Here is a 24,729-nt window from a genome sequence, read left to right on the forward strand (position 1 = left end):
TTTTTACCGAAAAATTCCTGGCAAAGTGGAAAAAAAATTGATTATGCGACAAAATTTAATAAAAAAAATGCTGTTTTGTAAATTTTGGGGGCTTTCCTTTCTACGCAGTGCATTTTTCGGTAAAAATGAAACCTTTTCTTTATTTTGCAGGTCCACACGATTAAAATGATAGCCTACTGATATAGGTTTGATTTTGCCTTACATCTAGAAAAAAATTATAACTACATGCATGAAAACGAATATGTTTAAAATTACCATCTTTTGTCCCCTATAACTTTTTTATTTCTATGCGTATGGGGTGGTATGAGGGCTCATTTTTTGCGCTGTTTTCTGAAGTTTTCAGCAGTACCATTTTTGTATTGATCAGACTTTTTGATCGCTTTTTATTCATTTTATCATGTTATAAAAAGTGTAAAATAAGGTAACAGTCCTCAAGTGATCTAGTGAGGGGGGTGAAGGGAGAGGAGAGAATAAATGGGAAGAGGTGGGAATCAGATAATAGAAGTGAGCAAAAAAGAGAGATTGGACCATAGAGTAAAAATTATATGAATTCAATGAAAAAAAAATGATAAAATACAAAAAGGGTAGATGTGAGCTGGAGGGGGGTAATGCAGGGCCCTTGCGATTCCCCTCCAAAAATGAAAAACAAGATATAATAAATAGGATAAATTCAATATAAATAAATAAATAAATAAATAAAATGTGCAAAAAATATGCAAGAATAAAACGTCAATTCTGAATCCCCAGATGGTGCATATGATGTCCTATAGATCAAAGTTCATGGATATGCACAGACATTCAGGTGCAAAAACTGTCAACACAGATATACGGTGTAATATGAGGCACAGTAATATGTGGCTGCATTCGTCATGTAGAAAATACCGTTCCAATACGTTACATGTATGAGAAATAAGTGCAGAAGCTATGTATCCTGTAAAAAAAGGGCACAGCAATATGGTGTATCAATATGTACAGTCCTGTAGGTAAAAAGATATTCTGCAGGTTCCTGTTATGCAGTTATGTCCATAGGATCCTGTGAAGAAATAGCGGTGGGACTATGTCCCTCTCACCCTGTCCAGCTGGGCAACAGCCTGGTGCAATGTCTTCTTTGCTCGCACTGTTGCCGGCACTTCCAGCTGTGTGGGGCAGCTGCTTGTCAGGCAGACCGTTTCACCCAGCGAGCGCACTGGAGGAGGAGCGAGTTCGCAGTGGTGAGTGGGTTCGGCATCCTCGTTGGTCCGGCTCCAATCCTGTGTGTGGCAGAGTGGTGCTGAGCGTGCTCAGGAGAAAGAAAAAAGATTCTAAGTTTGAATGCTGGCCAGTGATGGCAGTGTCTGTGTTGATAGATAGTCCGTATCAGGCTCTAAAGGGCAGTTGGTGATCTATGGTATAATCCTGGGGATTCAGGCTGCCGCATGCTATTAGGCCCGGGTCCCGCCTTCAGATACATGCCAGTTTTTGAATTTTTACAAGGGGTAAAAGGAGAGAAATCCCCCAAAATTTGTAACCTAATTTCTGCTTAGTAAGAAAATATCTCATATGTGTATGTAAAGTTTTCGGCAGGCACAGTAGAGGGCTCAGAAGGGAAGGAGCGACAATGGGATTTTGGAGGGTGAGTTTTTCTGAAATGGTTTTTGGGGGACATGTCACATTTAGGAAGCCTCTTTGGTGCCAGAACAGTAAAAAAACACATGGCATACTATTTTGGAAACTAAACCCCTCAAGGAACGTAACAAGGGGTCCAGTGAGCCTTCACACCCCACAGGTGTTTCGTTAAAGTTGGATGTGTAAATGAATTTTTTTTCACAAAAATGCTGTTTTTTTTCCCAAATGTTACATTTTTACAAGGGGTAATAGGAGAAAATGCCCCCCAAAATGTGTAACCCCATCTCTTCTGAGTATGGAAATATCCCATGTGTGGACGTCAAGTGTACTGCAGGCGCACTACAATGCTCAGAAGAGGAATCACATTTGACTTTTGGAAAGCAAATTTTGCTGTAATGGTTTTTGGGGGGCATGTCCCATTTAGGAAGCCCCTATGGTGCCAGAACAGCAAAAAAAAACACGTTGCATACTAATTTGGAAACAACACCCCTCAAAAAACGTAACAAGCAGTACAGTGAGCCTTAACACCCCACAGATGTTTAGTAAATGTTCATTAAAGTGTGATGTGAAAAGGAAACATTTAATTTTTTACATTAAAATGCTGGGGTTACTCCAATTTTTTTATTTTCACAAGTGGTAATAGGAGAAATTGTCATCGTTAATTTGTAAATACATTTATTTGGAGTAAGAACATACCTCATATTTGACGTAAACCGCTCTGCGGGTACACACCAGGTCTCAGAGCAGGAGCACCATTCAGTTTTTGGAGAATTTTGTCAGGGGTCTTGAGCATTTACGGAGCTACCCTGGAGCCAGAACAGACGACCCCCCCCCCCCCCCAAGTGGCATCATTTTGGAAACAAAACCCCTCAGAAAACGTAACAAGGGGAACAATGAGTATTTACACCTTACAGGTGTTCGGAACATTGGGCCGTAAAATGACAAAAAGTTATTTTTTCACAAAAATACCCCAAATTTTTCATTTGCACAAGGGTTAATGGGAGAACCCCCCCCCCCCATAATTGTGTAACCCCATTGCTTCTTAGTATGGAAATACCCCATATGTGGACATAACATGCTGTGGGGGTGCACTACAGGGCTCATGAGTCATAGAGCTATGTTTGCATTTCAGACCTATGGCATATCAGTAGCTGATGGTTACATACATTCAGCAGAAAATAAAAGAAAGGAACTCCCAGATGTGACCCCATTCCACACAGTACACCCCCTGGGGAAGGTGTATAGGGGGGAACTGGACATTTGGAATGGACGGGTGTTCCCTAAATTTATTTTCCAGGAATGGATGAAGTGTACTATGGGGGGGGGGGGATTACAATTTTACTACTGATATACCAATTATGTTCCCAGAATGATGACCCAGAGTGTAGCCAAAAGTAAAAAATATGCCGACCCCAAACCCTATGCTCTGAATCATCATTTTGGGAATGTGATGTGTGTGGCCGTCCCTAACCTGTTGGTAAAAAAGTCCCTGATGCTAGTTTTTTTCTTTTCTTTCTTTTTTTTTCTTTTTTTTTATGAAAGGGTTTTTGGGCAATTTAGTGGTTTATGGGGTTAAAACTTTGAATGTATTCTGGACTTGGCACATTGCTGTCAAATTATAGGAAATTGAAATAAAAGGGAAAATTTAGTACTCCATGGAAGTGTGATACTCCCTGAAGCAGTTTTTAATGCAGAGGCCCGGATGAGCGGGGCAATTGTCACATTGAGTGGTGGTGTCCTTCCGTATCCCCTCTTGTGACACACTCTTCATTTTTTCAGGGATCGTTAATTCTTTCCAGTGTGTGGGGAAGTGCTGGCCTGGGACGATCCTGGCACCTATAACTCCAGTTCCTTGGGAACTCCAGGCCTGCTCTTTCCTGGTCGCCAAAGATCAGGGCCTTTAGGACTTCTTTTTGGAACTGGAGGTATGTCCCTGTGTTGCCAGCGTATTGGGACAGTACAAAAGGGTTGTACATGGAAACCTGTACCAAGTAGACCGCAACTTTTTTGTACTATACCCGTCTTTTCCACATTGGCATTGTATGGCTTGAGGACTTGATTAGAGTTACGTGTTTGTGTGTGTGTGTGTGTGTGGGGGGGTCAAGTGTGTATGCACGTGTGCTTGGTGCAAACTTTATATAACGGTGTGTGATAAAATATCACACACTGTAAAAAAAATACTGCGTCCAAAAAAAAAAAAAATAAGGTGGCCAAATGCTTCGCCTGAAATGCTGTGCTGCAAAATCTGAGGCGGACCGTTGAGGACCTATTAGAGGGTCGAGGGGAGGGAAATTTTTTAAAAACTTTTTTTAAACTTTTTTTTTCAAACACCTATCTGTCCCTTTACTGAAAACTCACCCTGACTACAGGTGGCAGGAGGCCACTTCTTCTGCCCTGAGGGGGCACAGATCAGGTCAGAGGGGGGGGGGGGATCCCTGACATTAACCCCTCCTCTGCCAGCTGCTATTGGTCTGATGATCGTCCAATCAATAGCAGCGTTCCTTGGGAGGTGATGGGATTGCTACCTCCCCCTAGCAACAGGAGGTGATTGGCAGTGTACCGCCGATCACCTTCTAACTCTGGATCATCGGATCACATGTGACCCGTATGACCGGAATCGCCGCAGATCATCTTTGTGAATTTACCAGCGATCTGCAGCGATTGCCGACATGGGGGGTCTCAGGACCCCCCAGACATTGTCACGGGATGCCTGCTGAATGATTTCAGCAGGCATCCCAATCCGGTCCCAGCCCAGTGAGTGTCGGGGAGTGGTATTCCCGTGGTATGCCCTTGGTCCTTAAGTACCAGGACATCAGGGCATATCTGTATGCCCTTGATCCTTAAGGGATTGAATTAAGGCCCCTTTCACATATGTCCGTTGTCCAGCAATGTTTCCCTCCTGCGCTGTAGTAAACTGATGATCGAAGTGATCTCATTCATTTGAGATGCCGGATTTTAGAAAAATCCACTTGGGTGCCAGACAGGGGAACGCATCTTACTGAACCGTGAATGGTGTTCAGAAATAATGGACGACAGATCCTAAACAAGTGATGACAACTGATTTACTTTTAGCATCAGTTTTGGCGGCAGTTATGGTGAGTTTTAGGCTGGGTTCACTGAGCCGGATAGCAAACATAATGGAACCCAACCCTATACCCTACTGCAACAGCCTCAAACACTTATTTCATTTGTATAAAACACAAAGGCAAGAATTTATTAACATGTGCCCCTTTATGAATCACACTTCAGCTGTTGACTGTTCTGCAACTAGTAAACTACAATAGCTCAGAGCTAGCGTAGATTTCAGCTATAGCTTATGCCACTACTTTACTAGTGTAAACCCTGCCCCCTTTTTACAAAGTGGTGAGAGCAATGTAAAGACCTCAGAAAGTTGCAGACTTTTGTACAAATGACCAAGAATGTGTGACTTTTTTAATGGCAGAAACTGGTACACATTGTTTCATAAATTTCCCCCACCATAGTCTTTTCTATAGTTATAATGTGTTTTCCTAATATTGTGCTAAATAAAGTGCTGGAGAGGTTGATAATAATAACATAATCCCTGCTCTGAGACAGACGTCATCCATTGATGGGATGGTCTGTTGAAGCGCAAGCATGTGTGAAACAATTGTCACCTGTAAGCAAAGCACACTGGTGTCCGAGCCCGAATCGGCATGATGCTAATTTGTAACCTGCATCCGTGAACATAATAAAGTTTGAAGAAGAGTTATGGTGAGTGCCATTCATCACTTTTCTTGCTATTGAATTGGATTATCGTTGTATCTATATTTCATGAAGAGAGCACTACCAGCAACATCTGTCCTTACTCCCATAGAGGCAGCCGCCAGGGACTGCAGGTAGACAGATAGAAAAGGTAGTGCCGGACAACTATACCTTACCATAACCTCTTTATTAATAAGGCAAATTATAATAGTAATATTAGTATTAATAATAAAAAAGCATTAATTAAATTGTAGGCAGCGCTTCATGGATTGTCTATGGAGCAGTGTGCGGCAATGTCAGCATAGCCATGTGAGAGCTTACTTTTTTAAGGCATATTTTGTGTGCCATATAAAATATAAAAACTAAATTTGAAGGGAATCTGTCATCAATGTCACTAATGAAAATGCTACTTACCAGGCCAACAGGTTAGTGCTGGTCACACTGATGACATATCCACTTTAATGATAATGCAATATAAATAAAATGTTTGTATTATGTGGGTCAATCAGATTATCAAATTGATGTAACTTTTTACATAGCTTTATATATCTGTTGTGATTAATTTGTTTACCCCTCATAAAAAGAGAGGAAAAGAAACTAAACTTTTTTTCTGTTGACTGAACTGTGCAAGGGCTTGTTTTTTCCCAGGGCAAGCTGTCATTTTTTGTAATCTCCGATGCCGCCCATTGTTGATGCATGTCAGCTGATACCAGCAATGTATAGCACAAACTTCATATCCCAGCCCTTACTAGTTAGGAAGGGACTGGCAGCTAGACATTGTAGTGCTGCTGACATGGATTTTCTTTTTTATACCCTGAATTGTAGCATCACTTCCTGGCTGAATTAATATTTGAGCTCTTCTTGTACTATTGAACTAATTTAATTGTATCAAATTCTACTTATTAACTTTATGTTTCAGTAAGTGTTATGATATGCCCAACAATAATATATGTTATTGCTTTTTTGCAAAGCATATTTTTTATTTTGTTTCCTTTAAGTATACATGGTACTTGAAAAAAAAAAAGTAAAAATAAGACTGTATTCATGAAATGATAATAATTTAAAAGTGATGTGGACGCCAATTCAATTTAATGTGCTCTTTTAGAGCCTTAAAGCTTAGTTCCACTTAGTAAATATGAATAATTATTCCCCAGATGTCTCCTGGCAGCATTACATTTCTTTTTTCTTTTATATTCTTTTGACCTATTGTACTTTAAGTGTATTGTTGCGTAAAAGGCTTAAAATACATCAACCCGAACTATGCTATTTAAAGTTTTATTTTACATATTGCTTTGACAAATGAGAATATTCCATGTTAAAGCTGGTAATGTACAACAAATCACATACATTAAGGACAAATACAGAAATGGAAAAATTCTTGTAACAAAGGTGTAAGTGGACTATCAATCCCATGTAAAATCGCACAAATGCTATTACTGTAAGTAAAAATGTGTGTGGGCGTTCTAAGTTAAGTTATAATATGAAAACGTATATCAGGTAGGAACATTACCTTTTCTCTAATATACAGACATCTATAGCATGTTCAAATATTGCTGCATATATAACATTAACTACCGTATTTATCGGCGTATAACACTCACTTTTTAGGCTAAAATTTTTAGCCTAAAGTCTATGTGCGTGTTATACGCCGATACACCCCCAGGAAAGGCAGGGGGAGAGAGGCCGTCGCTGCCCGCTTCTCTCCCCCTGCCTTTCCTGGGGTCTAGAGCCCTGCTGACGGCTCTCCTCTCCCCCTGGTTATCAGCGCCGCTGCCCGTTCTGTCCCCCTGACTATCGGTGCCGGCGCCCCATTGCCGGCGCCGATAGCCAGGGGGAGAGAAGCGGCGACGACAGCCAGGGGGAGAGAAAGGGCTGCGGCACCCATTGCCGGCGCCGCTGCCCTGTTGCCTCCCCCCATCCCCGGTGGCATAATTACCTGGGTCGGGTCCGCGCTGCTGCAGGCCTCCGGCGTGCGTCCCCGGCATCGTTGCTATGCGCTGCACGGCGCAGCGCATGACGTCAGTGCGCCGCGCATAGCAACGACGCAGGGGACGCGCGCCAGAGGCCTGCAGCAGCGCGGACCCCACCCAGGTAATTTTGCCACCGGGGATGGGGGGAGGCAATGGGTGTCGCTGCCCCTTCTCTCCGCCTGGCTGTCGGCGCCGCTTCTCTCCCCCTGGCTATCGGCGCCGGCACCGATAGTCAGGGGGACAGAACGGGCAGGGGCGCCGATAGTCAGGGGGAGAGAAGGGCCGGCAGCAGGGCTCTAGACCCCAGGAAAGGCAGGGGGAGAGAAGCGGGCAGAGACGGCCTCTCTCCCCCTGCCTTTCCTGGGGGTGTATCGGGGTATACACGCGCACACACACACCCTCATTTTACCATGGATATTTGGGTAAAAAACTTTTTTTACCCAAATATCCTTGGTAAAATGAGGGTGCGTGCTATAGGCCGGTGCGAGGTATACCCCGATAAATACGGTAGTAATTAAAGGGGTTGCACACTTTTTCAAAAAAATTACCTGTCAGTAAAGGGGTACTCCGGTGGAAATCTTTATTTTTTCTTATTTTTATTTTAATTTTTTTTAAATCAACTGGTGCCAGAAAGTTAAACAGATTTGTAAATTAAAAAATACAATGTAGCCCGGACCTTCTAGGTTAGTAAAAAATGGATATACGTGGATCGTGCTTCAATAATAATAATCATTTATTATAAAATGTAGATAAGATTTCGACACTTCTCACAGGGCCCTTGTGAGAAGAACATACATATTAAAAGGCAACCTAACAATGTATTTAGGCAATAGTTATTAAAACTATAAACTTGGCATAGATTAATAAAATAAAATAGCAGAGTAAGATCTGTACCATACAAATATATTAGTTGCTCTTCTAGATATTTAGGGTAGATATGTCCCTTTTAGATACAGTAGCAATCAGTCTGTAATATTAGAAATTGTTACCGGTCTGTAAATGGTAACTCAGGCGATGGGTGTTGCTCCCGCAATGGCTGAGTGTCCGTGGTGTGCACAGTTCTCTGTGCGGTGCTTCCAATTGTGAGCCTGGTCCAGTAGGATCTGAGCGCGGTGGCAGTCGCTGTCGGCTAAGGCGCTGGCAGGCGCCGAAGATCGCAGTGGTGTCCGGGGACTGCTGGCGCTGGCGTGCGCTGGAGTTGGTATTCCTCACCGCTTTGCTAGTTGGTAGACAGGACCGTGTACTGGAGGGCTGGAAGTTCACCTCGTGGTGCCGGCGTATGACGTCAGAGCCGGGATGGCTGCACCAGGATGGTTACACCGGAATGGATCTGAACTGCTGAACCGGGTAGGTAGCAGAGTAAGAGCGCTAATGATGGTACAGTTCATAAAAGGTAACTGGCCATAAAATTTAGGCACAGTTCAAGCACTACTATGCCAGTAGATAACGACTAGACGCGTTTCAGGGTTATATAGTGTAACCCTTTCCTCAGTAGTCATGATAGTTGCCATAAATCATCAGTTGTTTTATATAGGCACAAATCCCACCCCTTAACACATTGATAGATAATAATAAAAAGCATAAATGGATTCAATGGATCGGTTCACCTAGAGAGCAGTACTAAGTATAAAGTGGTGTGTGAATTCTGTTGGAAAATTATAACGGTGCGTTTTCCCAAACAAATGAATTTTTTTTGTAATAAAGAGAGATAAGAGATAGCATTAAATAACAAACGGTGTATTGTAAGTAAATAGATAAATAAAGGAATACAATAAAATAAAATAAAACAAAACAAAACAAAAATAAAACAAAAATTTGTAAATTACTTCTATTAAAAAATCTTAATCCTTCCAGTACTTATTAGCTGCTTAATACTACAGAGGCAATTCTTATCTTTTTGGAACACATAGCTCTCTGCTGACATCATGACCACAGTGCTCTCTGATGACATCTCCATTTTAAGAACTGTCCAGAGTAGGAGAAAATCCCCATAGCAAACATATGCTACTCTGGACAGTTCCTAAAATGGACAGAGATGTCAGCAGAGAGCACTGTGCTCGTGATGTCAGAAGAGAGCACTGTGTTTCAAAAAGAAAATAATTCCCTCTGTAGTATTCAGCCTGCTAATAAGTACTGGAAGGATTAAGATTTTTTAATAGAAGTAATTTACAAATCTGTTTAACTTTCTGGCATGCTTTTACTCACTGTAATTGGCCCTCTAAGCTTAATTACATGTGCATACTAAAGTTTTAACTATTGGACTCACATCAATGAATGCAATTCTAAGGGAATTTACTTACCTTTGCATCTTAACTCTAATCCTGGCCTTAGCCTACTCTTATTTCACATTTGTCTGGTTTTACCAGTTGTTTGACCTTCTGGTTTTATCCTCTAGCCATGTTATGGCTTGTTGTGTCCTCGCCACTTCCCCACTGCCTTTGTTTTATAAGCCAATTACTAACAACGCAGTGTGTCCGGCCAATATTAAGGAGAGAACATTTTTAGGGGTAGTTAAAAGAGGTATCAGGGTATGCGGGATCACCAGTGCTGGGAAAACCCCTTTAACAAAAAGAACAAAATAAAGAGGTACTCCGATGAAAAACTTATTATTATTATTTTTTTTTTTATGAACTCGTGCCAGAAAGTTAAACAGATTTGTAAATTACTTCTGTTTAAAAATCTTAATCCTTTCAGTACTTATTAGCAGCTGTATGCTACAGAGGAAATTATTTTCAATTTATTTTTTGTCTTGTCCACAGTGCTCTCTGCTGACACCTCTGTCCATGTCAGGAACTGTCCAGAGCAGCATAGGTTTGCTATGGGGATTTTCTTGAGATGTTAATGTCAATGAAACAGTCACTGAACATTCTAAAATATTCAAAGAAGCATTAAAGGCAACCTGTCATCACTTTCATGCTGCATGAATCATGAGACATCAGGGTGGTCTCCAGTGACTTTGGCCTGTCCTGCCACCTTAATTGATAGATTTTCCTCTATTCCCAAATCAGAAGAGATATGTCAATCAAGGCTGAATTCTAAGAACCAAATAAAATATAACATAAAAAAAGACACAAAAAAATTATGTTGTTGTAAACATAGCCCTACCTATAATTTTTACATTTTCCAGAAAAATATATGCATGTTCACCATTATCATTTCGGATGTGTGGTGTCCCAGTGCAGGACCCTGTCAAGTCCCTGTCTTAAGTCCCCTCAGTTAGACTCCCTCCATTCCCCAGGGCTCTCCTGCAGGGCTTGCCCCTTGTTCGCCTCGTATAAATGTGTCCCTGTATATTGTTCAGTCTGTATATAGAGGTAGTACAAATGTATAGGACCTTCCTAGGTCATATGATATATTATAATGGTTGTAAAAATGTTTAGGACCTTCCTGGGTCATGTCATAATGTCATGTGATGTACCCAGAGTTCTCTGGGTTCAGGACATACAGGCTTTGCAACCAATGGGATTGGTCCAGCCTCCTTAGTACCGTATTTATCGGCGTATAACACGCACTTTTTAGGCTAAAATTTTTAGCCTAAAGTCTGTGTGCGTGTTATACGCCGATACACCCCCAGGAAAGGCAGGGGGAGAGAGGCCGTCGCTGCCCGCTTCTCTCCCCCTGCCTTTCCTGGGGTCTAGAGCGCTGCTGCCGGCCCTTTTCACCCCCTGGTTAGCGGCGCCGCTGCCCCGTTGCCTCCCCCCATCCCCGGTGGCATAATTACCTGAGTCCGGTCCGCGCTGCTCCAGGCCTCCGTCGTGTGTCCCCGGCGTCATTGCTATGCGCTGAACGGCGCGGCGCATGACGTCAGAGCGCCGCGCCGTGCATAGCAACGACGCTGGGGACGCACGACGGAGGCCTGGAGCAGCGCGGACCCGACTCAGGTAATTATGCCACCGGGGATGGGGGAGGCAACGGGGCAGCGGCGCCGGCAATGGGTGCCGCTGCCCCTTCTCTCCCCCTGGCTGTCGGTGCCGCTTCTCTCCCCCTGGCTATCGGCGCCGGCACCGATAGTCAGGGGGACAGAACGGGCAGCGGCGCCGATAACCAGGGGATGAAAAGGGCCGACAGCAGCGCTCCAGACCCCAGGAAAGGCAGGGGGAGAGAAGCGGGCAGCGACGGCCTCTCTCCCCCTGCCTTTCCTGGGGGTATATCGGGGTATACACGTGCACACACGCACCCTCATTTTATCATGGATATTTGGGTAAAAAACTTTTTTTACCCAAATATCCTTGGTAAAATGAGGGTGCGTGTTATAGGCCGGCGCGTGGTATACCCCGATAAATACGGTATATAAGGGCGGCAGTCACTAAATTCTCTCTCTTGTCTCCTGGATTTCAACCAAGCACAATCAGCATATCTCAATTCATCTTACCGAGGCCAAAGCCTAAAGAACCAGCAGCCACTAAAACCGTGAGTTATAAAGCTCTATCTACAAATTCTTTATGACTACTATTCAACTCAAATCCTATAATAAGTAGCACAGTGGCCTGCTTAAAGCTCAAGATTATTAGTCCCAGCAAAGCCTGTGAGGAACCTGCATACCAGTTACCTCTGGAGAAGCTGCATATTTGTAAACACTGTTTGGTGGCTTTGGGGGCAGCTTGACTGTTATTACCCATGTTGATCATCTGTTTGAAGAGGCCATGGTGCTCTTACATATTCTTCTTCCCCAGAATTGGCAACATCCTAGAATCTCTTCTTGCATAGGTCAATTTTTACAATACAAATTGGTCTATAGAAACATGGGTTTAAAGGGGTACTCTGAAATCAGGCAAAAATATGAACATAAAAAATTGAATTGAGGCATTTAGCATTGCTTAGCATTCTTCCCAGATTCTCAATCCATTGATTTTGATGTTTTGTAATCATTTCTCCCCCATTTTAGATAGTCACTGTATCTACTGATACACCAGATGCTAAATACTACAATTTCCAAATTCAATTGCTTTTCCTCCACTTTTCACAACAGTCCTCTCACCCTGCATTCTCCCTTTCCACAACATCCCTGCCAGTGCTGCTTAACAACACAGAATAATAACCTTCAGAAGTTGCTATTATCCATGTCTGCCTGCTACTCTGTCTGTGATATTGTTAAGCACAAGGAAGCATGCTGTAAATACACCTTATTCTTTCCTAAATTTCCCAATAAAGCTATATGTGTATATGTGCATATGATAGGGAAATGGTGATGTAGGCTGTAGGTTTGGTTAGAGGTGATGACATCACTCAGGTGATGGGGTAGGAGGGCCGAGACACGAGAAAGCCAAGACTCCTGAGACCACAGAGGATTGTGTATTGTCTTGGCAACACAACACTGAAAATAAAAGGACTATACAACTTCCAGTCAGGGATGAATCAAACTAATGCATGTTGAAGCCAGTACAATTTGTGTTAACACTATATTAGAAAGCTACATGTCTTGAGGTAATAGCTTCACTTATATATAAATTTGTGATGCTGAAATTCCCTATTTACATACAGTGCTAAGGACATCTCCTGTGCTTTATTCGTTCTTCTTTGTAACTGGAACAAATATTAGAGGATATCACACATACTCCTCCGCTGTGCAAGGTGCTGTCCTATCTTAGTTAAATATAATCTGGCTGCCTTGTTTTACCAGATTCTGACTTATTAGGATGACAATCTAATTGATGGCTGTTCAGAATGAAGGCTTTTGTACCTGCTACTCCTTAAATAGTCTCCTCCTTTGCTATCAGCATGTGTCTTGCCAACCTTTCCCTTGTTCCAGCTTAGTCAATTCACAGATATTCAACCGCACATGCAATTGTACATACAAATACTGTATATTCATGCAAACATTCAAATGTAACCCACCTGTGTACATCACATATTCTGCATTCTTTAAATTTATGTAGTGGAAATCGCCATGAAATTCAGTATATTTTAACAGTAAACAATGCTACATATTAAAAATGCAAAGAATTACCATTAAAAATATATCCTGCCACAAATGTACGGTCCAAAATCCATCTTAAAAAGTCATCTACACCCACTAGATGTCAATAACACAGCCAATGTATTAGCATTGCACCAAAAGGGTTTATTTAGTGAACGTATTGCTGTAATCCCAGCTCCTGAACAAATATGTGAAAGAAACAAGAGAATGTTTTTTACTTAAAGGGAACCAATCATCAGATTTTACCCTATAGAATGCTTGGCAAAGCATTATATAGGGTAAAATCTTTATTTTCGCCATTCCCGGGGGACGACGTTCTTCGGCCGGCAGCGACGTCCCCTCCGCTTGATTGATGGGCCGCGTCATTGTTCCGCTCACTGAACAGACGGAGCAGAGCATTGACGCGGCCCGTCAATCAAGCGGAGGGGGCGTCGCTCCCGTCCGAAGAACGGGAGTAGGTGAGAAGAGCTCCCCGCCCAGGTGACTACTTACGGCGGCGGCGGTGACTAGTTTATAAATTCATATCTTCACCATCCCTGGGGGCAGGAGCGTCCCCCGGGAATGGTGAAAATAAAGATTTTACCCTATATAATGCTTTGCCAAGCGTTATATAGGGTAAAATCTGATGATTGGTTCCCTTTAAGTTTAGACGACTAATCTGGTGTCAGAAACACTGTGAATATTGAATAGAATAGAATTGTGTGCCTTTAAATTGCTTTATACTATACTGTTCATTGTATGCATGTACATAGAGGGGGAGATTTATCAAAACCTGTCCAGAGGAAAAGTTGCTTAGTTGCCCATAGCAACCAATCAGATGGCTTCTTTCATTTTTCAGAGGCCTTTTCAAAATTGAAAGAAGTGATCTGATTGGTTGTTATGGTCAACTCAGCAACTTTTCCTCTGGACAGGATTTAATAAATCTCCCTCATAATGTTTAGATCTATAATGGTTTGTGTACGCTGTCCTGCACTGTTCTTTTATTAAATGCACCACACAAAGTACATTTAAACAACAGATAATGATAAGTTGTACTGACACCATTTTTGGCCTTGTCCCTGGTATACCAGACAGTCAATGCAGATAAAATATGTGGATGGAGAAGAATATGTTTTTAATGACTATTTTAACGTTTTTCTTAACTTAGCTTTGTTCTTTCTTGTTTTTGTGTGACAAATTCTAGACATAACCCCTAACCTCCAAAGATGCATTTATGACTAAACAACTGTACACAACACAATAAGTTCAAACACTGAATGGTTTTCATGACAGAACAAACAAATCACAAAGTGTTTTTCTGCATTCCCAACTTCCCACTTATAGAAAGAAAACATGATCTGTAGTTATTATAAAAGCTTTCGAAGTGATATACTCTATACATTCCACACATACCATGCCTTGTGAAAACATTCACCCCACCACCTCCACCCTTGGCGTTTCCATTTTGAAGGTACAAAATATTTCTGTACAGTGGCACAAACAAAAATGAAGAAAAAAAAAAAGAGAACTGTAATGTGCATGAATGGTCATCAAGTGAAAGCCAATACTTTGTGAAACCACCTTTGCTTCAATTATAATAGTAAATTCTGAGTTTTCCAGGCAAAACTACTTTAACTCCTTCAAGATTGGTTATGTTGATATTCAGCTGCCCTCAAGTCATACCACTAATTGAGGTCTGAGCTTGACTTGCCCATATATGACATTATAATATTTCACTGGAGCTGGTAAAGGGAACCTCAATCCCAGGTCTAAAATATCTGGTAAACTGAAATACAGTAGATTTTTTCACAATTATTGCTCAGAATTTTCTGCTCTCCACCTACCCTTTAATTTTGACCAGTTTTCCCCTTAATAAATAGAGTCGACACAGGATGATGCAAACACTTCTATACTTTAAAATTAAAATAATGTATTTAACATGTTTTCAGGTGAACTGCAAATGTCATATGTTTTTCTGTGAACAATGGCTTTTATTCTGGCCACTGTTCCATAAAGCTTCATGTGTAAAGTGTACTGCCTATAGTGGTCCTATGAACAGATTATTTCATCTTTGCTATGGTTCTTTGGCACTCCTTCGATGTTATCATTGATGTCTTTTTTAAATTTGATTTAATGCCCTCCTTGCCCAGTGAGTTATGGTTGATGGCCTACTCTCATCAGGTTTGTGGTTGTTCCTTGTTCTTTCCATCTATCTATCTATCTATATATCTATATATATATATAAAACTCAACGTGTGTATATGTATGTATGTGTGTATGTTCCACAAAAACTTTCAAACGGCTAAAGATATTAACATGAAACTTGGCACACATGTTACTTATATGTCAACAACAAACATAGGATAGGTGATTTAACCCTTACTCACCCCCCATTTGCCAGGGTCGGGATTTTTGTTTAAAGTCCCATGCAAATCAATGGGAGATGTATGTTCCCATATAACTTCCGTACGGCTGGAGATAATTCAATACCTGGTACACATATTACAGGTCGGGATATGAGGACAGGATGGGAGGTCGGGATAGGAGGTTGGGATAGGAGGTCAGGTAGGAGGACGGGATATGAGGACAGGATATGAGGACGGGATAGGAGGTCTGGATAGGAGGTCGAGATATGAGGATGGGAAAGGAGGATGGGAAAGGATGACGGGATAGGAGGACGGGATAGGAGGTCGGGATAGGAGGTTGAGATAGGAGGTCGAGAAAAGAGGACGGGATTGGAGGTCGGGATAGGAGGTCGAGATTGGAGGACAGCATAGGAGGTGGGGATAGGAGGACGGGATAGGAGGACGGGATAGGAGGTTGAGATAGGAGGATGGGATAGGAGGACGGGATAGGAGATCGGGATAGGAGGACGGGATAGGAGGACGGTATAGGAGGGCGGGATAGGAGGTCGAGATAGGAGGTCGAGATAGGAGGTTGAGATAGGAGGTCGAGAAAGGAGGGAGGGATAGGAGCTTGGGATAGGAGCTCAAGATTGGAGGACAGGAAAGGAGTTGGGGATAGGAGGACGGGATAGCAGGTCGAGATATGAGGACAGGATAGGAGGACGGGATAGGAGGGCGGGATAGGAGGTCGAGATAGGAGGTCGAGATAGGAGGTTGAGATAGGAGGTCGAGAAAGGAGGGAGGGATAGGAGGTTGGGATAGGAGCTCGAGATTGGAGGACAGGAAAGGAGGTGGGGATAGGAGGACTGGATAGGAGGACGGGATAGGAGGTCGAGATATGAGGACAGGATAGGAGGACGGGATAGGAGGACGGGATAGGAGGACGGCATAGGAGATCGAGATAGGAGGTTGGGATAGGAGGTCGGGATAGGAGGACGGGATAGGAGGTCGGGACAGGAGGTCGAGATAGGAAGACGGGATAGGAGGTCGGGATGTGGGGTTGGGATATGACAACAATATATGAGGACGGGATATGAAGTCAAAAGCTTCCTCCTTTGTTTATTCTCCTCCCCAACAAGGATTAGGAAGGAAAACCGGGCAACGCCGGGTACTCAGCTAGTATATATATATATAAAACTCAACGTGTGTGTATATGTATGTATGTGTGTATGTTTCCCAAAAACTTTCAAACAGCTAAAATGTAACTTATATGTCAACAACAAACATAGGATAGGTGATTTAACCCTTACTCATCCCCATTTGCCAGGGGCGGGGCTTATGTTTAAAGTCCCATGCAAGTCAATGGGAAATATATGTTACTGCATTACTTCCAAACGGCTGGAGCTATTTTGATAATAATTGGTCACATGTTACTTATATGTCCACTTGAAATATAGTATAGTTAATTTAACCCTTAACTACCCCCATTTGTGAGGGTCGTGATTTTTGTTTAAAGTCCCATGCAAATCAATGGGAAATGCATGTTCCCACATAACTTCCGTAGGGCTGGAGATATTTCAATACCTGGTTCACATATTACAGGTCGGGATATGAGGACAGGATGGGAGGTCGGGATAGGAGGTCAGGTAGGAGGACGGGATATGAGGACAGGATATGAGGACGGGATAGGAGGTCTGGATAGGAGGTCGAGATATGAGGACGGGAAAGGAGTATAGGAAAGGATGACGGGATAGGAGGACGGGATAAGAGGAAAGGATAGGAGGTCGGGATAGGAGGTCGGGATAGGAGGTTTAGATAGGAGGTCGAGAAAAGAGGACGGGATTGGAGGTCGGGATAGGAGCTCGAGATTGGAGGACAGGAGGTGGGGATAGGAGGACGGGATAGGAGGACGGGATAGGAGGTTGAGATAGGAGGATGGGATAGGAGAATGGGATAGGAGGACGGGATAGGAGATCGGGATAGGAGGACGGGATAGGAGGTCGGGACAGGAGGTCGAGATAGGAGGACAGGATAGGAGGTACGGGTCGGGATATGAGGACGTGATGGGAGATCGGGATGGGAGGTCGGGATAGGAGGTCAGGTAGGAGGTCGGGATAGGAGGACAGGATAGGAGGACGGGATATGAGGACAGGATAGGAGGTCTATATAGGAGGTTGAGATATGAGGATGGGAAAGGAGGATGGGGAAGGAGGACAGGATAGGAGGTCGGGATAGGAGGTCGAGATAGGAGGTTGAGATAGGAGGTTGAGATAGGAGGTCGAGAAAGGAGGACGGGATAGGAGGTCGGGATAGGAGGTCGGGATATGAGCTCGAGATTGGAGGACAGGATAGGAGGTGGGGATAGAAGGACAGGATAGGAGGACGAGATAGGAGATCAGGATAGGAGGTCGGGATAGGAGGTCTGGATAGGAGGTCGGGATAGGAGGACGGGATGTGGGGTTGGGATATGACAACAATATATGAGGACGGGATATGAAGTCAAAAGCTTCCTCCTTTGTTTATTTTCCTCCCCAACAAGGATTAGGTAGGAAAACCGGGCAACGCCGGGTACTCAGCTAGTTTTGTTATAAAGGTGCTATCTGGGATGTCCACAATGGCCCTCATTTACTAACATGATTCCGACTCTTTTTGTCGGGTTTTGCGCCTAAATTCTGTCGCACAGAATATGCGACAGAAAAAAACCGACAGAATCTGAATCACTCAGAGTGAAAAAAAAAACTACAAAATGAGCGTTTTCGGGAAAAGGGGCGTGTTCCCTACATTTCAGCCAAAATCACTCATCTTATCCTAAAACCACTCTGAAATTCATGTGAATTATCTGAGGGGAAAAAACAACACTTTAAAGCATGAATAAAGTTTCAGAAAGCGGAGTAAATTCTCTGGCTGTTTGCTCCTTTGCCTGCCTCGATTTTTTCAAGTAATTCTTACTTGTAATTTTTAATTTTTTTTTTGCACAATTACATTTTTAAGCAAGGTTTTAGCTTTATTAATACACATTTTTTATGAGCCTTTTCAACCCTTTTTTTTTCTCGATGGTGATATTTTTTTTAAATAAATAAACATAAACATATATATATATATATATATATATATATATATATACTCATTTAATACATCTATATGTGTCTCCCTCCTTCCTCAGGTCCGAGTTACAGTGTGTGGATACAGTACTTTATATATGCAGTACATATTTCCATGAATACATTAACCCATTAAACATTTCTAGTTTGCCGGGTCTGAGTGCCATTGGAGGCTGAGTATGACGTCAGCCTCCAGGGTCAATTGGTGGTGTATAGGAATGAATGGGCTAGATCTATAACATTGTGATTTTTTGCCCATTGAAACCATTGTGGTCTATGGAGAACTTGTGGCAAATGGGGTAGAAAGCTAAACATAAGGGACCTGGTATTAATGTGGGAGACCCTGGTGTAGATTCAATTCCTGGGTTGATATACAGTGTTGGGAGTATACTTTAATAAGGATAGACATTTGTGGGTCAATTGATAGTTAAGAAAGTGTTTGAACCGTGAGAACTAGGTCAATTGGATACCATAAATGGGCAACTAGGTTAATTGAAACAGGAGGTAATGTGTGGTATCCAATTGACCTAGTTCCCATGGTTCAAAAAAATAATGTCTATCCTAATTAAAGTATAATCCCAGCACTGTATATCAACCTGGGATTGGAACCTACACCAGGGTCTCCCATTCATGTTACTAACAAGACCCTGCTGTTTAGCTTTCTACCCCATTTGCCACAAAATCTACATAGACCACACTCGGCACATTGATTTCAATGAGCAAAAAATCACAATGTTATAGATCTAGCCCATTCATTCCTATACAAAACCAATAGACCCTGGAGGCTGACGTCATACTCAGCCTCCAATGGCATTCAGACCCGGTAAACTAGAAATGTTTAATGGGTTAATGTGTTCATGGAACTATGCATATATAAAGTACTGTATCCACCCACTGTAACTCGTACCTGAGGAAGGAGGGAGCCCCTCAGAAACGTATAGTCCTACCATGTATGTTACGCCGAGCGCTCCGGGTCCCCGCTCCTCCCCGGAGCGCTCGCTACACTCCTCTCACTGCAGCGCTCCGGTCGGTTCCACGGACCCGGGGCGCTGCGATACCGCCTCTGGCCGGGATGCGATTCGCGATGCGGGTAGCGCCCGCTCGCGATGCGCACCCCGGCTCCCGTACCTGACTCGCTCTCCGTCAGTTCTGTCCCGGCGCGCGCGGCCCCGCTCCCTAGGGCGCGCGCGCGCCGGGTCTTTGCGATTTAAAGGGCCACTGCGCCGCTGATTGGCGCAGTGGTTCCAATTAGTGTTTACACCTGTGCACTTCCCTATATCACCTCACTTCCCCTTCACTCCCTCGCCGGATCTTGTTGCCTTAGTGCCAGTGAAAGCGTTTCCTTGTGTGTTCCTAGCCTGTGTTCCTGACCTCCTGCCGTTGCCCCTGACTACGATCCTTGCTGCCTGCCCCGACCTTCTGCTACGTCCGACCTTGCTTCTGTCTACTCCCTTGTACCGCGCCTATCTTCAGCAGCCAGAGAGGTTGAGCCGTTGCTAGGGGATACGACCTGGTCACTACCGCCGCAGCAAGACCATCCCGCTTTGCGGCGGGCTCTGGTGAAAACCAGTAGTGACTTAGAACCGATCCTCTAGCACGGTCCACGCCAATCCCTCTCTGGCACAGAGGATCCACTACCTGCCAGCCGGCATCATGACAGTAGATCCGGCCATGGATCCCGCTGAAGTTCCTCTGCCAGTTGTCGCTGACCTCACCACGGTGGTCGCCCAGCAGTCACAACAGATTGCGCAACAAGGCCAACAGCTGTCTCAACTGACTGTTATGCTACAACAGTTACTACCACAGCTCCAGCAACCATCTCCTCCGCCAGCTCCTGTACCTCCCCCGCAGCGAGTGGCCGCTTCTGGACTACGACTATCCTTGCCGGATAAATTTGATGGGGACTCTAAGTTTTGCCGTGGCTTCCTTTCCCAATGTTCATTACACTTGGAGATGATGTCGGACCAGTTCCCCACTGAAAGGTCTAAGGTGGCTTTCGTAGTCAGCCTGCTGTCTGGAAAAGCCCTGGCTTGGGCCACACCGCTCTGGGACCGCAATGACCCCGTCACTGCCTCTGTACACTCCTTCTTCTCGGAAATTCGAAGTGTCTTTGAGGAACCTGCCCGAGCCTCTTCTGCTGAGACTGCCCTGTTGAACCTGGTCCAGGGTAATTCTTCCGTTGGCGAGTATGCCGTACAATTCCGTACTCTTGCTTCTGAATTATCCTGGAACAATGAGGCCCTCTGCGCGACCTTTAAAAAAGGCCTATCCAGCAACATTAAAGATGTTCTGGCCGCACGAGAAATGCCTGCTAATCTTCATGAACTTATTCACCTAGCCACTCGCATTGACATGCGTTTTTCCGAAAGGCGTCAGGAGCTCCGCCAAGATATGGACTCTGTTCGCACGAGGCGTTTCTTCTCCTCGGCTCCTCTCTCCTCTGGTTCCCTGCAATCTGTTCCTGTGCCTCCCGCCGTGGAGGCTATGCAGGTCGACCGGTCTCGCCTGACATCTCAAGAGAGGACACGACGCCGCATGGAGAACCTCTGCCTGTACTGTGCTAGTACCGAACACTTCCTGAGGGATTGTCCTATCCGCCCTCCCCGCCTGGAAAGACGTACCCTGACTCCGCACAAAGGTGAGACAATCCTTGATGTCCACTCTGCTTCTCCACGTCTTACTGTGCCTGTGCGGATGTCTGCCTCTGCCTTCTCCTTCTCTTCTGTGGCCTTCTTGGACTCTGGATCTGCAGGAAATTTTATTTTGGCCTCTCTCGTCAACAGGTTCAACATCCCAGTGACCAGTCTCACCAGACCCCTTTACATCAATTGTATAAACAATGAAAGATTGGACTGTTCCATACGTTTCCGCACGGAGCCCCTTCTAATGAGCATCGGATCTCATCACGAGAGGATTGAACTTTTGGTCCTCCCCAATTGCACCTCGGAAATTCTCCTTGGACTTCCCTGGCTTCAACTTCATTCCCCAACCCTGGATTGGTCCACTGGGGAGATCAAGAGTTGGGGGCCCTCTTGTTCCAAGGACTGTCTAAAACCGGTTCCCAGTAACCCTTGCCGTAACTCTCTGCTTCCTCCAGTAACCGGTCTCCCTAAGGCCTATATGGACTTCGCGGATGTTTTCTGCAAAAAACAAGCGGAGACTCTACCTCCTCACAGGCCTTATGATTGTCCTATCGACCTCCTTCCGGGCACTACTCCACCCCGGGGCAGAATTTATCCTCTCTCTGCCCCAGAGACTCTTGCCATGTCTGAATACGTCCAGGAGAATCTAAAAAAGGGCTTTATCCGTAAATCCTCCTCTCCTGCCGGAGCCGGATTTTTCTTTGTGTCCAAAAAAGATGGCTCTCTACGTCCTTGCATTGACTACCGCGGACTTAATAAAATCACGGTTAAGAACCGCTACCCCTTACCCCTCATCTCTGAACTCTTTGATCGCCTCCAAGGTGCCCACATCTTTACTAAATTGGACTTAAGAGGCGCCTATAACCTCATCCGCATCAGAGAGGGGGATGAGTGGAAAACAGCATTTAACACCAGAGATGGACACTTTGAGTATCTGGTCATGCCCTTTGGCCTGTGCAACGCCCCTGCTGTCTTCCAAGACTTTGTTAATGAAATTTTTCGTGATCTGTTATACTCCTGTGTTGTTGTATATCTTGATGATATCCTAATTTTTTCGGCCAATCTAGAAGAACACCGCCAGCATGTCCGTATGGTTCTTCAGAGACTTCGTGACAATCAACTCTATGCTAAAATTGAGAAATGTCTGTTTGAATGCCAATCTCTTCCTTTTCTAGGATACTTGGTCTCTGGCCAGGGACTACAAATGGATCCAGATAAACTCTCTGCCGTCTTAGATTGGCCACGCCCCTCCGGACTCCGTGCCATCCAACGTTTTTTGGGGTTCGCCAATTATTACAGGCAATTTATTCCACATTTTTCTACCATTGTGGCTCCTATTGTGGCTTTAACCAAAAAAAATGCCGATCCCAAGTCTTGGCCTCCTCAAGCGGAAGACGCCTTTAAACGACTCAAGTCTGCCTTCTCTTCGGCTCCCGTGCTCTCCAGACCTGACCCATCTAAACCCTTCCTATTGGAGGTTGATGCCTCCTCAGTGGGAGCTGGAGCTGTCCTTCTACAAAAAAACTCTTCCGGGCATGCTGTTACTTGTGGGTTTTTTTCTAGGACCTTCTCTCCGGCGGAGAGGAACTACTCCATCGGGGATCGAGAGCTTCTAGCCATTAAATTAGCACTTGAGGAATGGAGGCATCTGCTGGAGGGATCAAGATTTCCAGTTATTATTTACACCGATCACAAGAACCTCTCATACCTCGAGTCTGCCCAACGGCTGAATCCTCGTCAGGCCAGGTGGTCTCTGTTCTTTGCCCGATTTAATTTTGAAATTCACTTTCGGCCTGCTGATAAGAACATTAGGGCCGATGCTCTCTCTCGTTCCTCAGATGCTTCTGAAATTGAACTCTCTCCTCAACACATCATTCCTCCTGACTGCCTGATTTCCACTTCTCCAGCCTCCATCAGGCAAACTCCTCCAGGAAAGACCTTTGTTTCTCCACGCCAACGCCTCGGAATCCTCAAATGGGGTCACTCCTCCCATCTCGCAGGTCATGCGGGCATCAAGAAATCTGTGCAACTCATCTCTCGCTTCTATTGGTGGCCGACTCTAGAGACTGATGTGGTGGACTTTGTGCGAGCCTGCACTATCTGTGCCCGGGATAAGACTCCTCGCCAGAAGCCCGCTGGTTTTCTTCTTCCTCTGCCTGTTCCCGAACAACCTTGGTCTCTGATTGGTATGGATTTTATTACTGACTTACCCCCATCCCATGGCAACACTGTTATTTGGGTGGTCGTTGATCGATTCTCCAAAATGGCACATTTCATCCCTCTTCCTGGTCTTCCTTCAGCGCCTCAGTTGGCTAAACAATTTTTTGTACACATTTTTCGTCTTCACGGGTTGCCTACGCAGATCGTCTCGGATAGAGGCGTCCAATTTGTGTCTAAATTCTGGAGGGCTCTCTGTAAACAACTCAAGATTAAATTAAATTTTTCTTCTGCATACCATCCTCAATCCAATGGACAAGTAGAAAGAATTAACCAGATCTTGGGTGACTATTTACGACATTTTGTTTCCTCCCGCCAGGATGACTGGGCAGATCTTCTACCTTGGGCCGAATTCTCGTATAATTTCAGAATCTCTGAATCTTCCTCCAAATCCCCGTTTTTCGTGGTGTACGGCCGTCACCCTCTTCCCCCCCTCCCTACCCCCTTGCCCTCTGGTCTGCCCGCTGTGGATGAAATTTCTCGTGATCTTTCCATCATATGGAGAGAGACCCAAAATTCTCTCTTACAGGCTTCTTCACGCATGAAGAGATTCGCGGATAAGAAAAGAAGAGCTCCTCCCATTTTTTCCCCTGGAGACAAGGTATGGCTCTCCGCTAAATATGTCCGCTTCCGTGTCCCTAGCTATAAGTTGGGACCACGCTATCTTGGTCCTTTCAAGATTTTGCGCCAGATTAATCCTGTCTCTTACAAACTTCTTCTTCCTCCTTCTCTTCGTATTCCTAATGCCTTTCATGTTTCTCTTCTTAAACCACTTATCATTAACCGTTTCTCTCCCAAATCTGTTCCCCCCACTCCTGTCTCCGGCTCCTCGGACATCTTCTCCGTCAAAGAAATTTTAGCATCTAAAAAGGTCAGAGGGAAAACCTTCTTTTTAGTGGATTGGGAGGGTTGTGGTCCTGAAGAGAGGTCCTGGGAACCTGAGGACAATATCCTGGACAAAAGTCTGGTCCTCAGGTTCTCAGGCTCCAAGAAGAGGGGGAGACCCAAGGGGGGGGGTACTGTTACGCCGAGCGCTCCGGGTCCCCGCTCCTCCCCGGAGCGCTCGCTACACTCCTCTCACTGCAGCGCTCCGGTCGGTTCCACGGACCCGGGGCGCTGCGATACCGCCTCTGGCCGGGATGCGATTCGCGATGCGGGTAGCGCCCGCTCGCGATGCGCACCCCGGCTCCCGTACCTGACTCGCTCTCCGTCAGTTCTGTCCCGGCGCGC

Source organism: Hyla sarda, chromosome 2 (genome assembly GCF_029499605.1).
Source record: "Hyla sarda isolate aHylSar1 chromosome 2, aHylSar1.hap1, whole genome shotgun sequence".
NCBI classification, from domain to species: Eukaryota; Metazoa; Chordata; class Amphibia; order Anura; family Hylidae; genus Hyla; species Hyla sarda.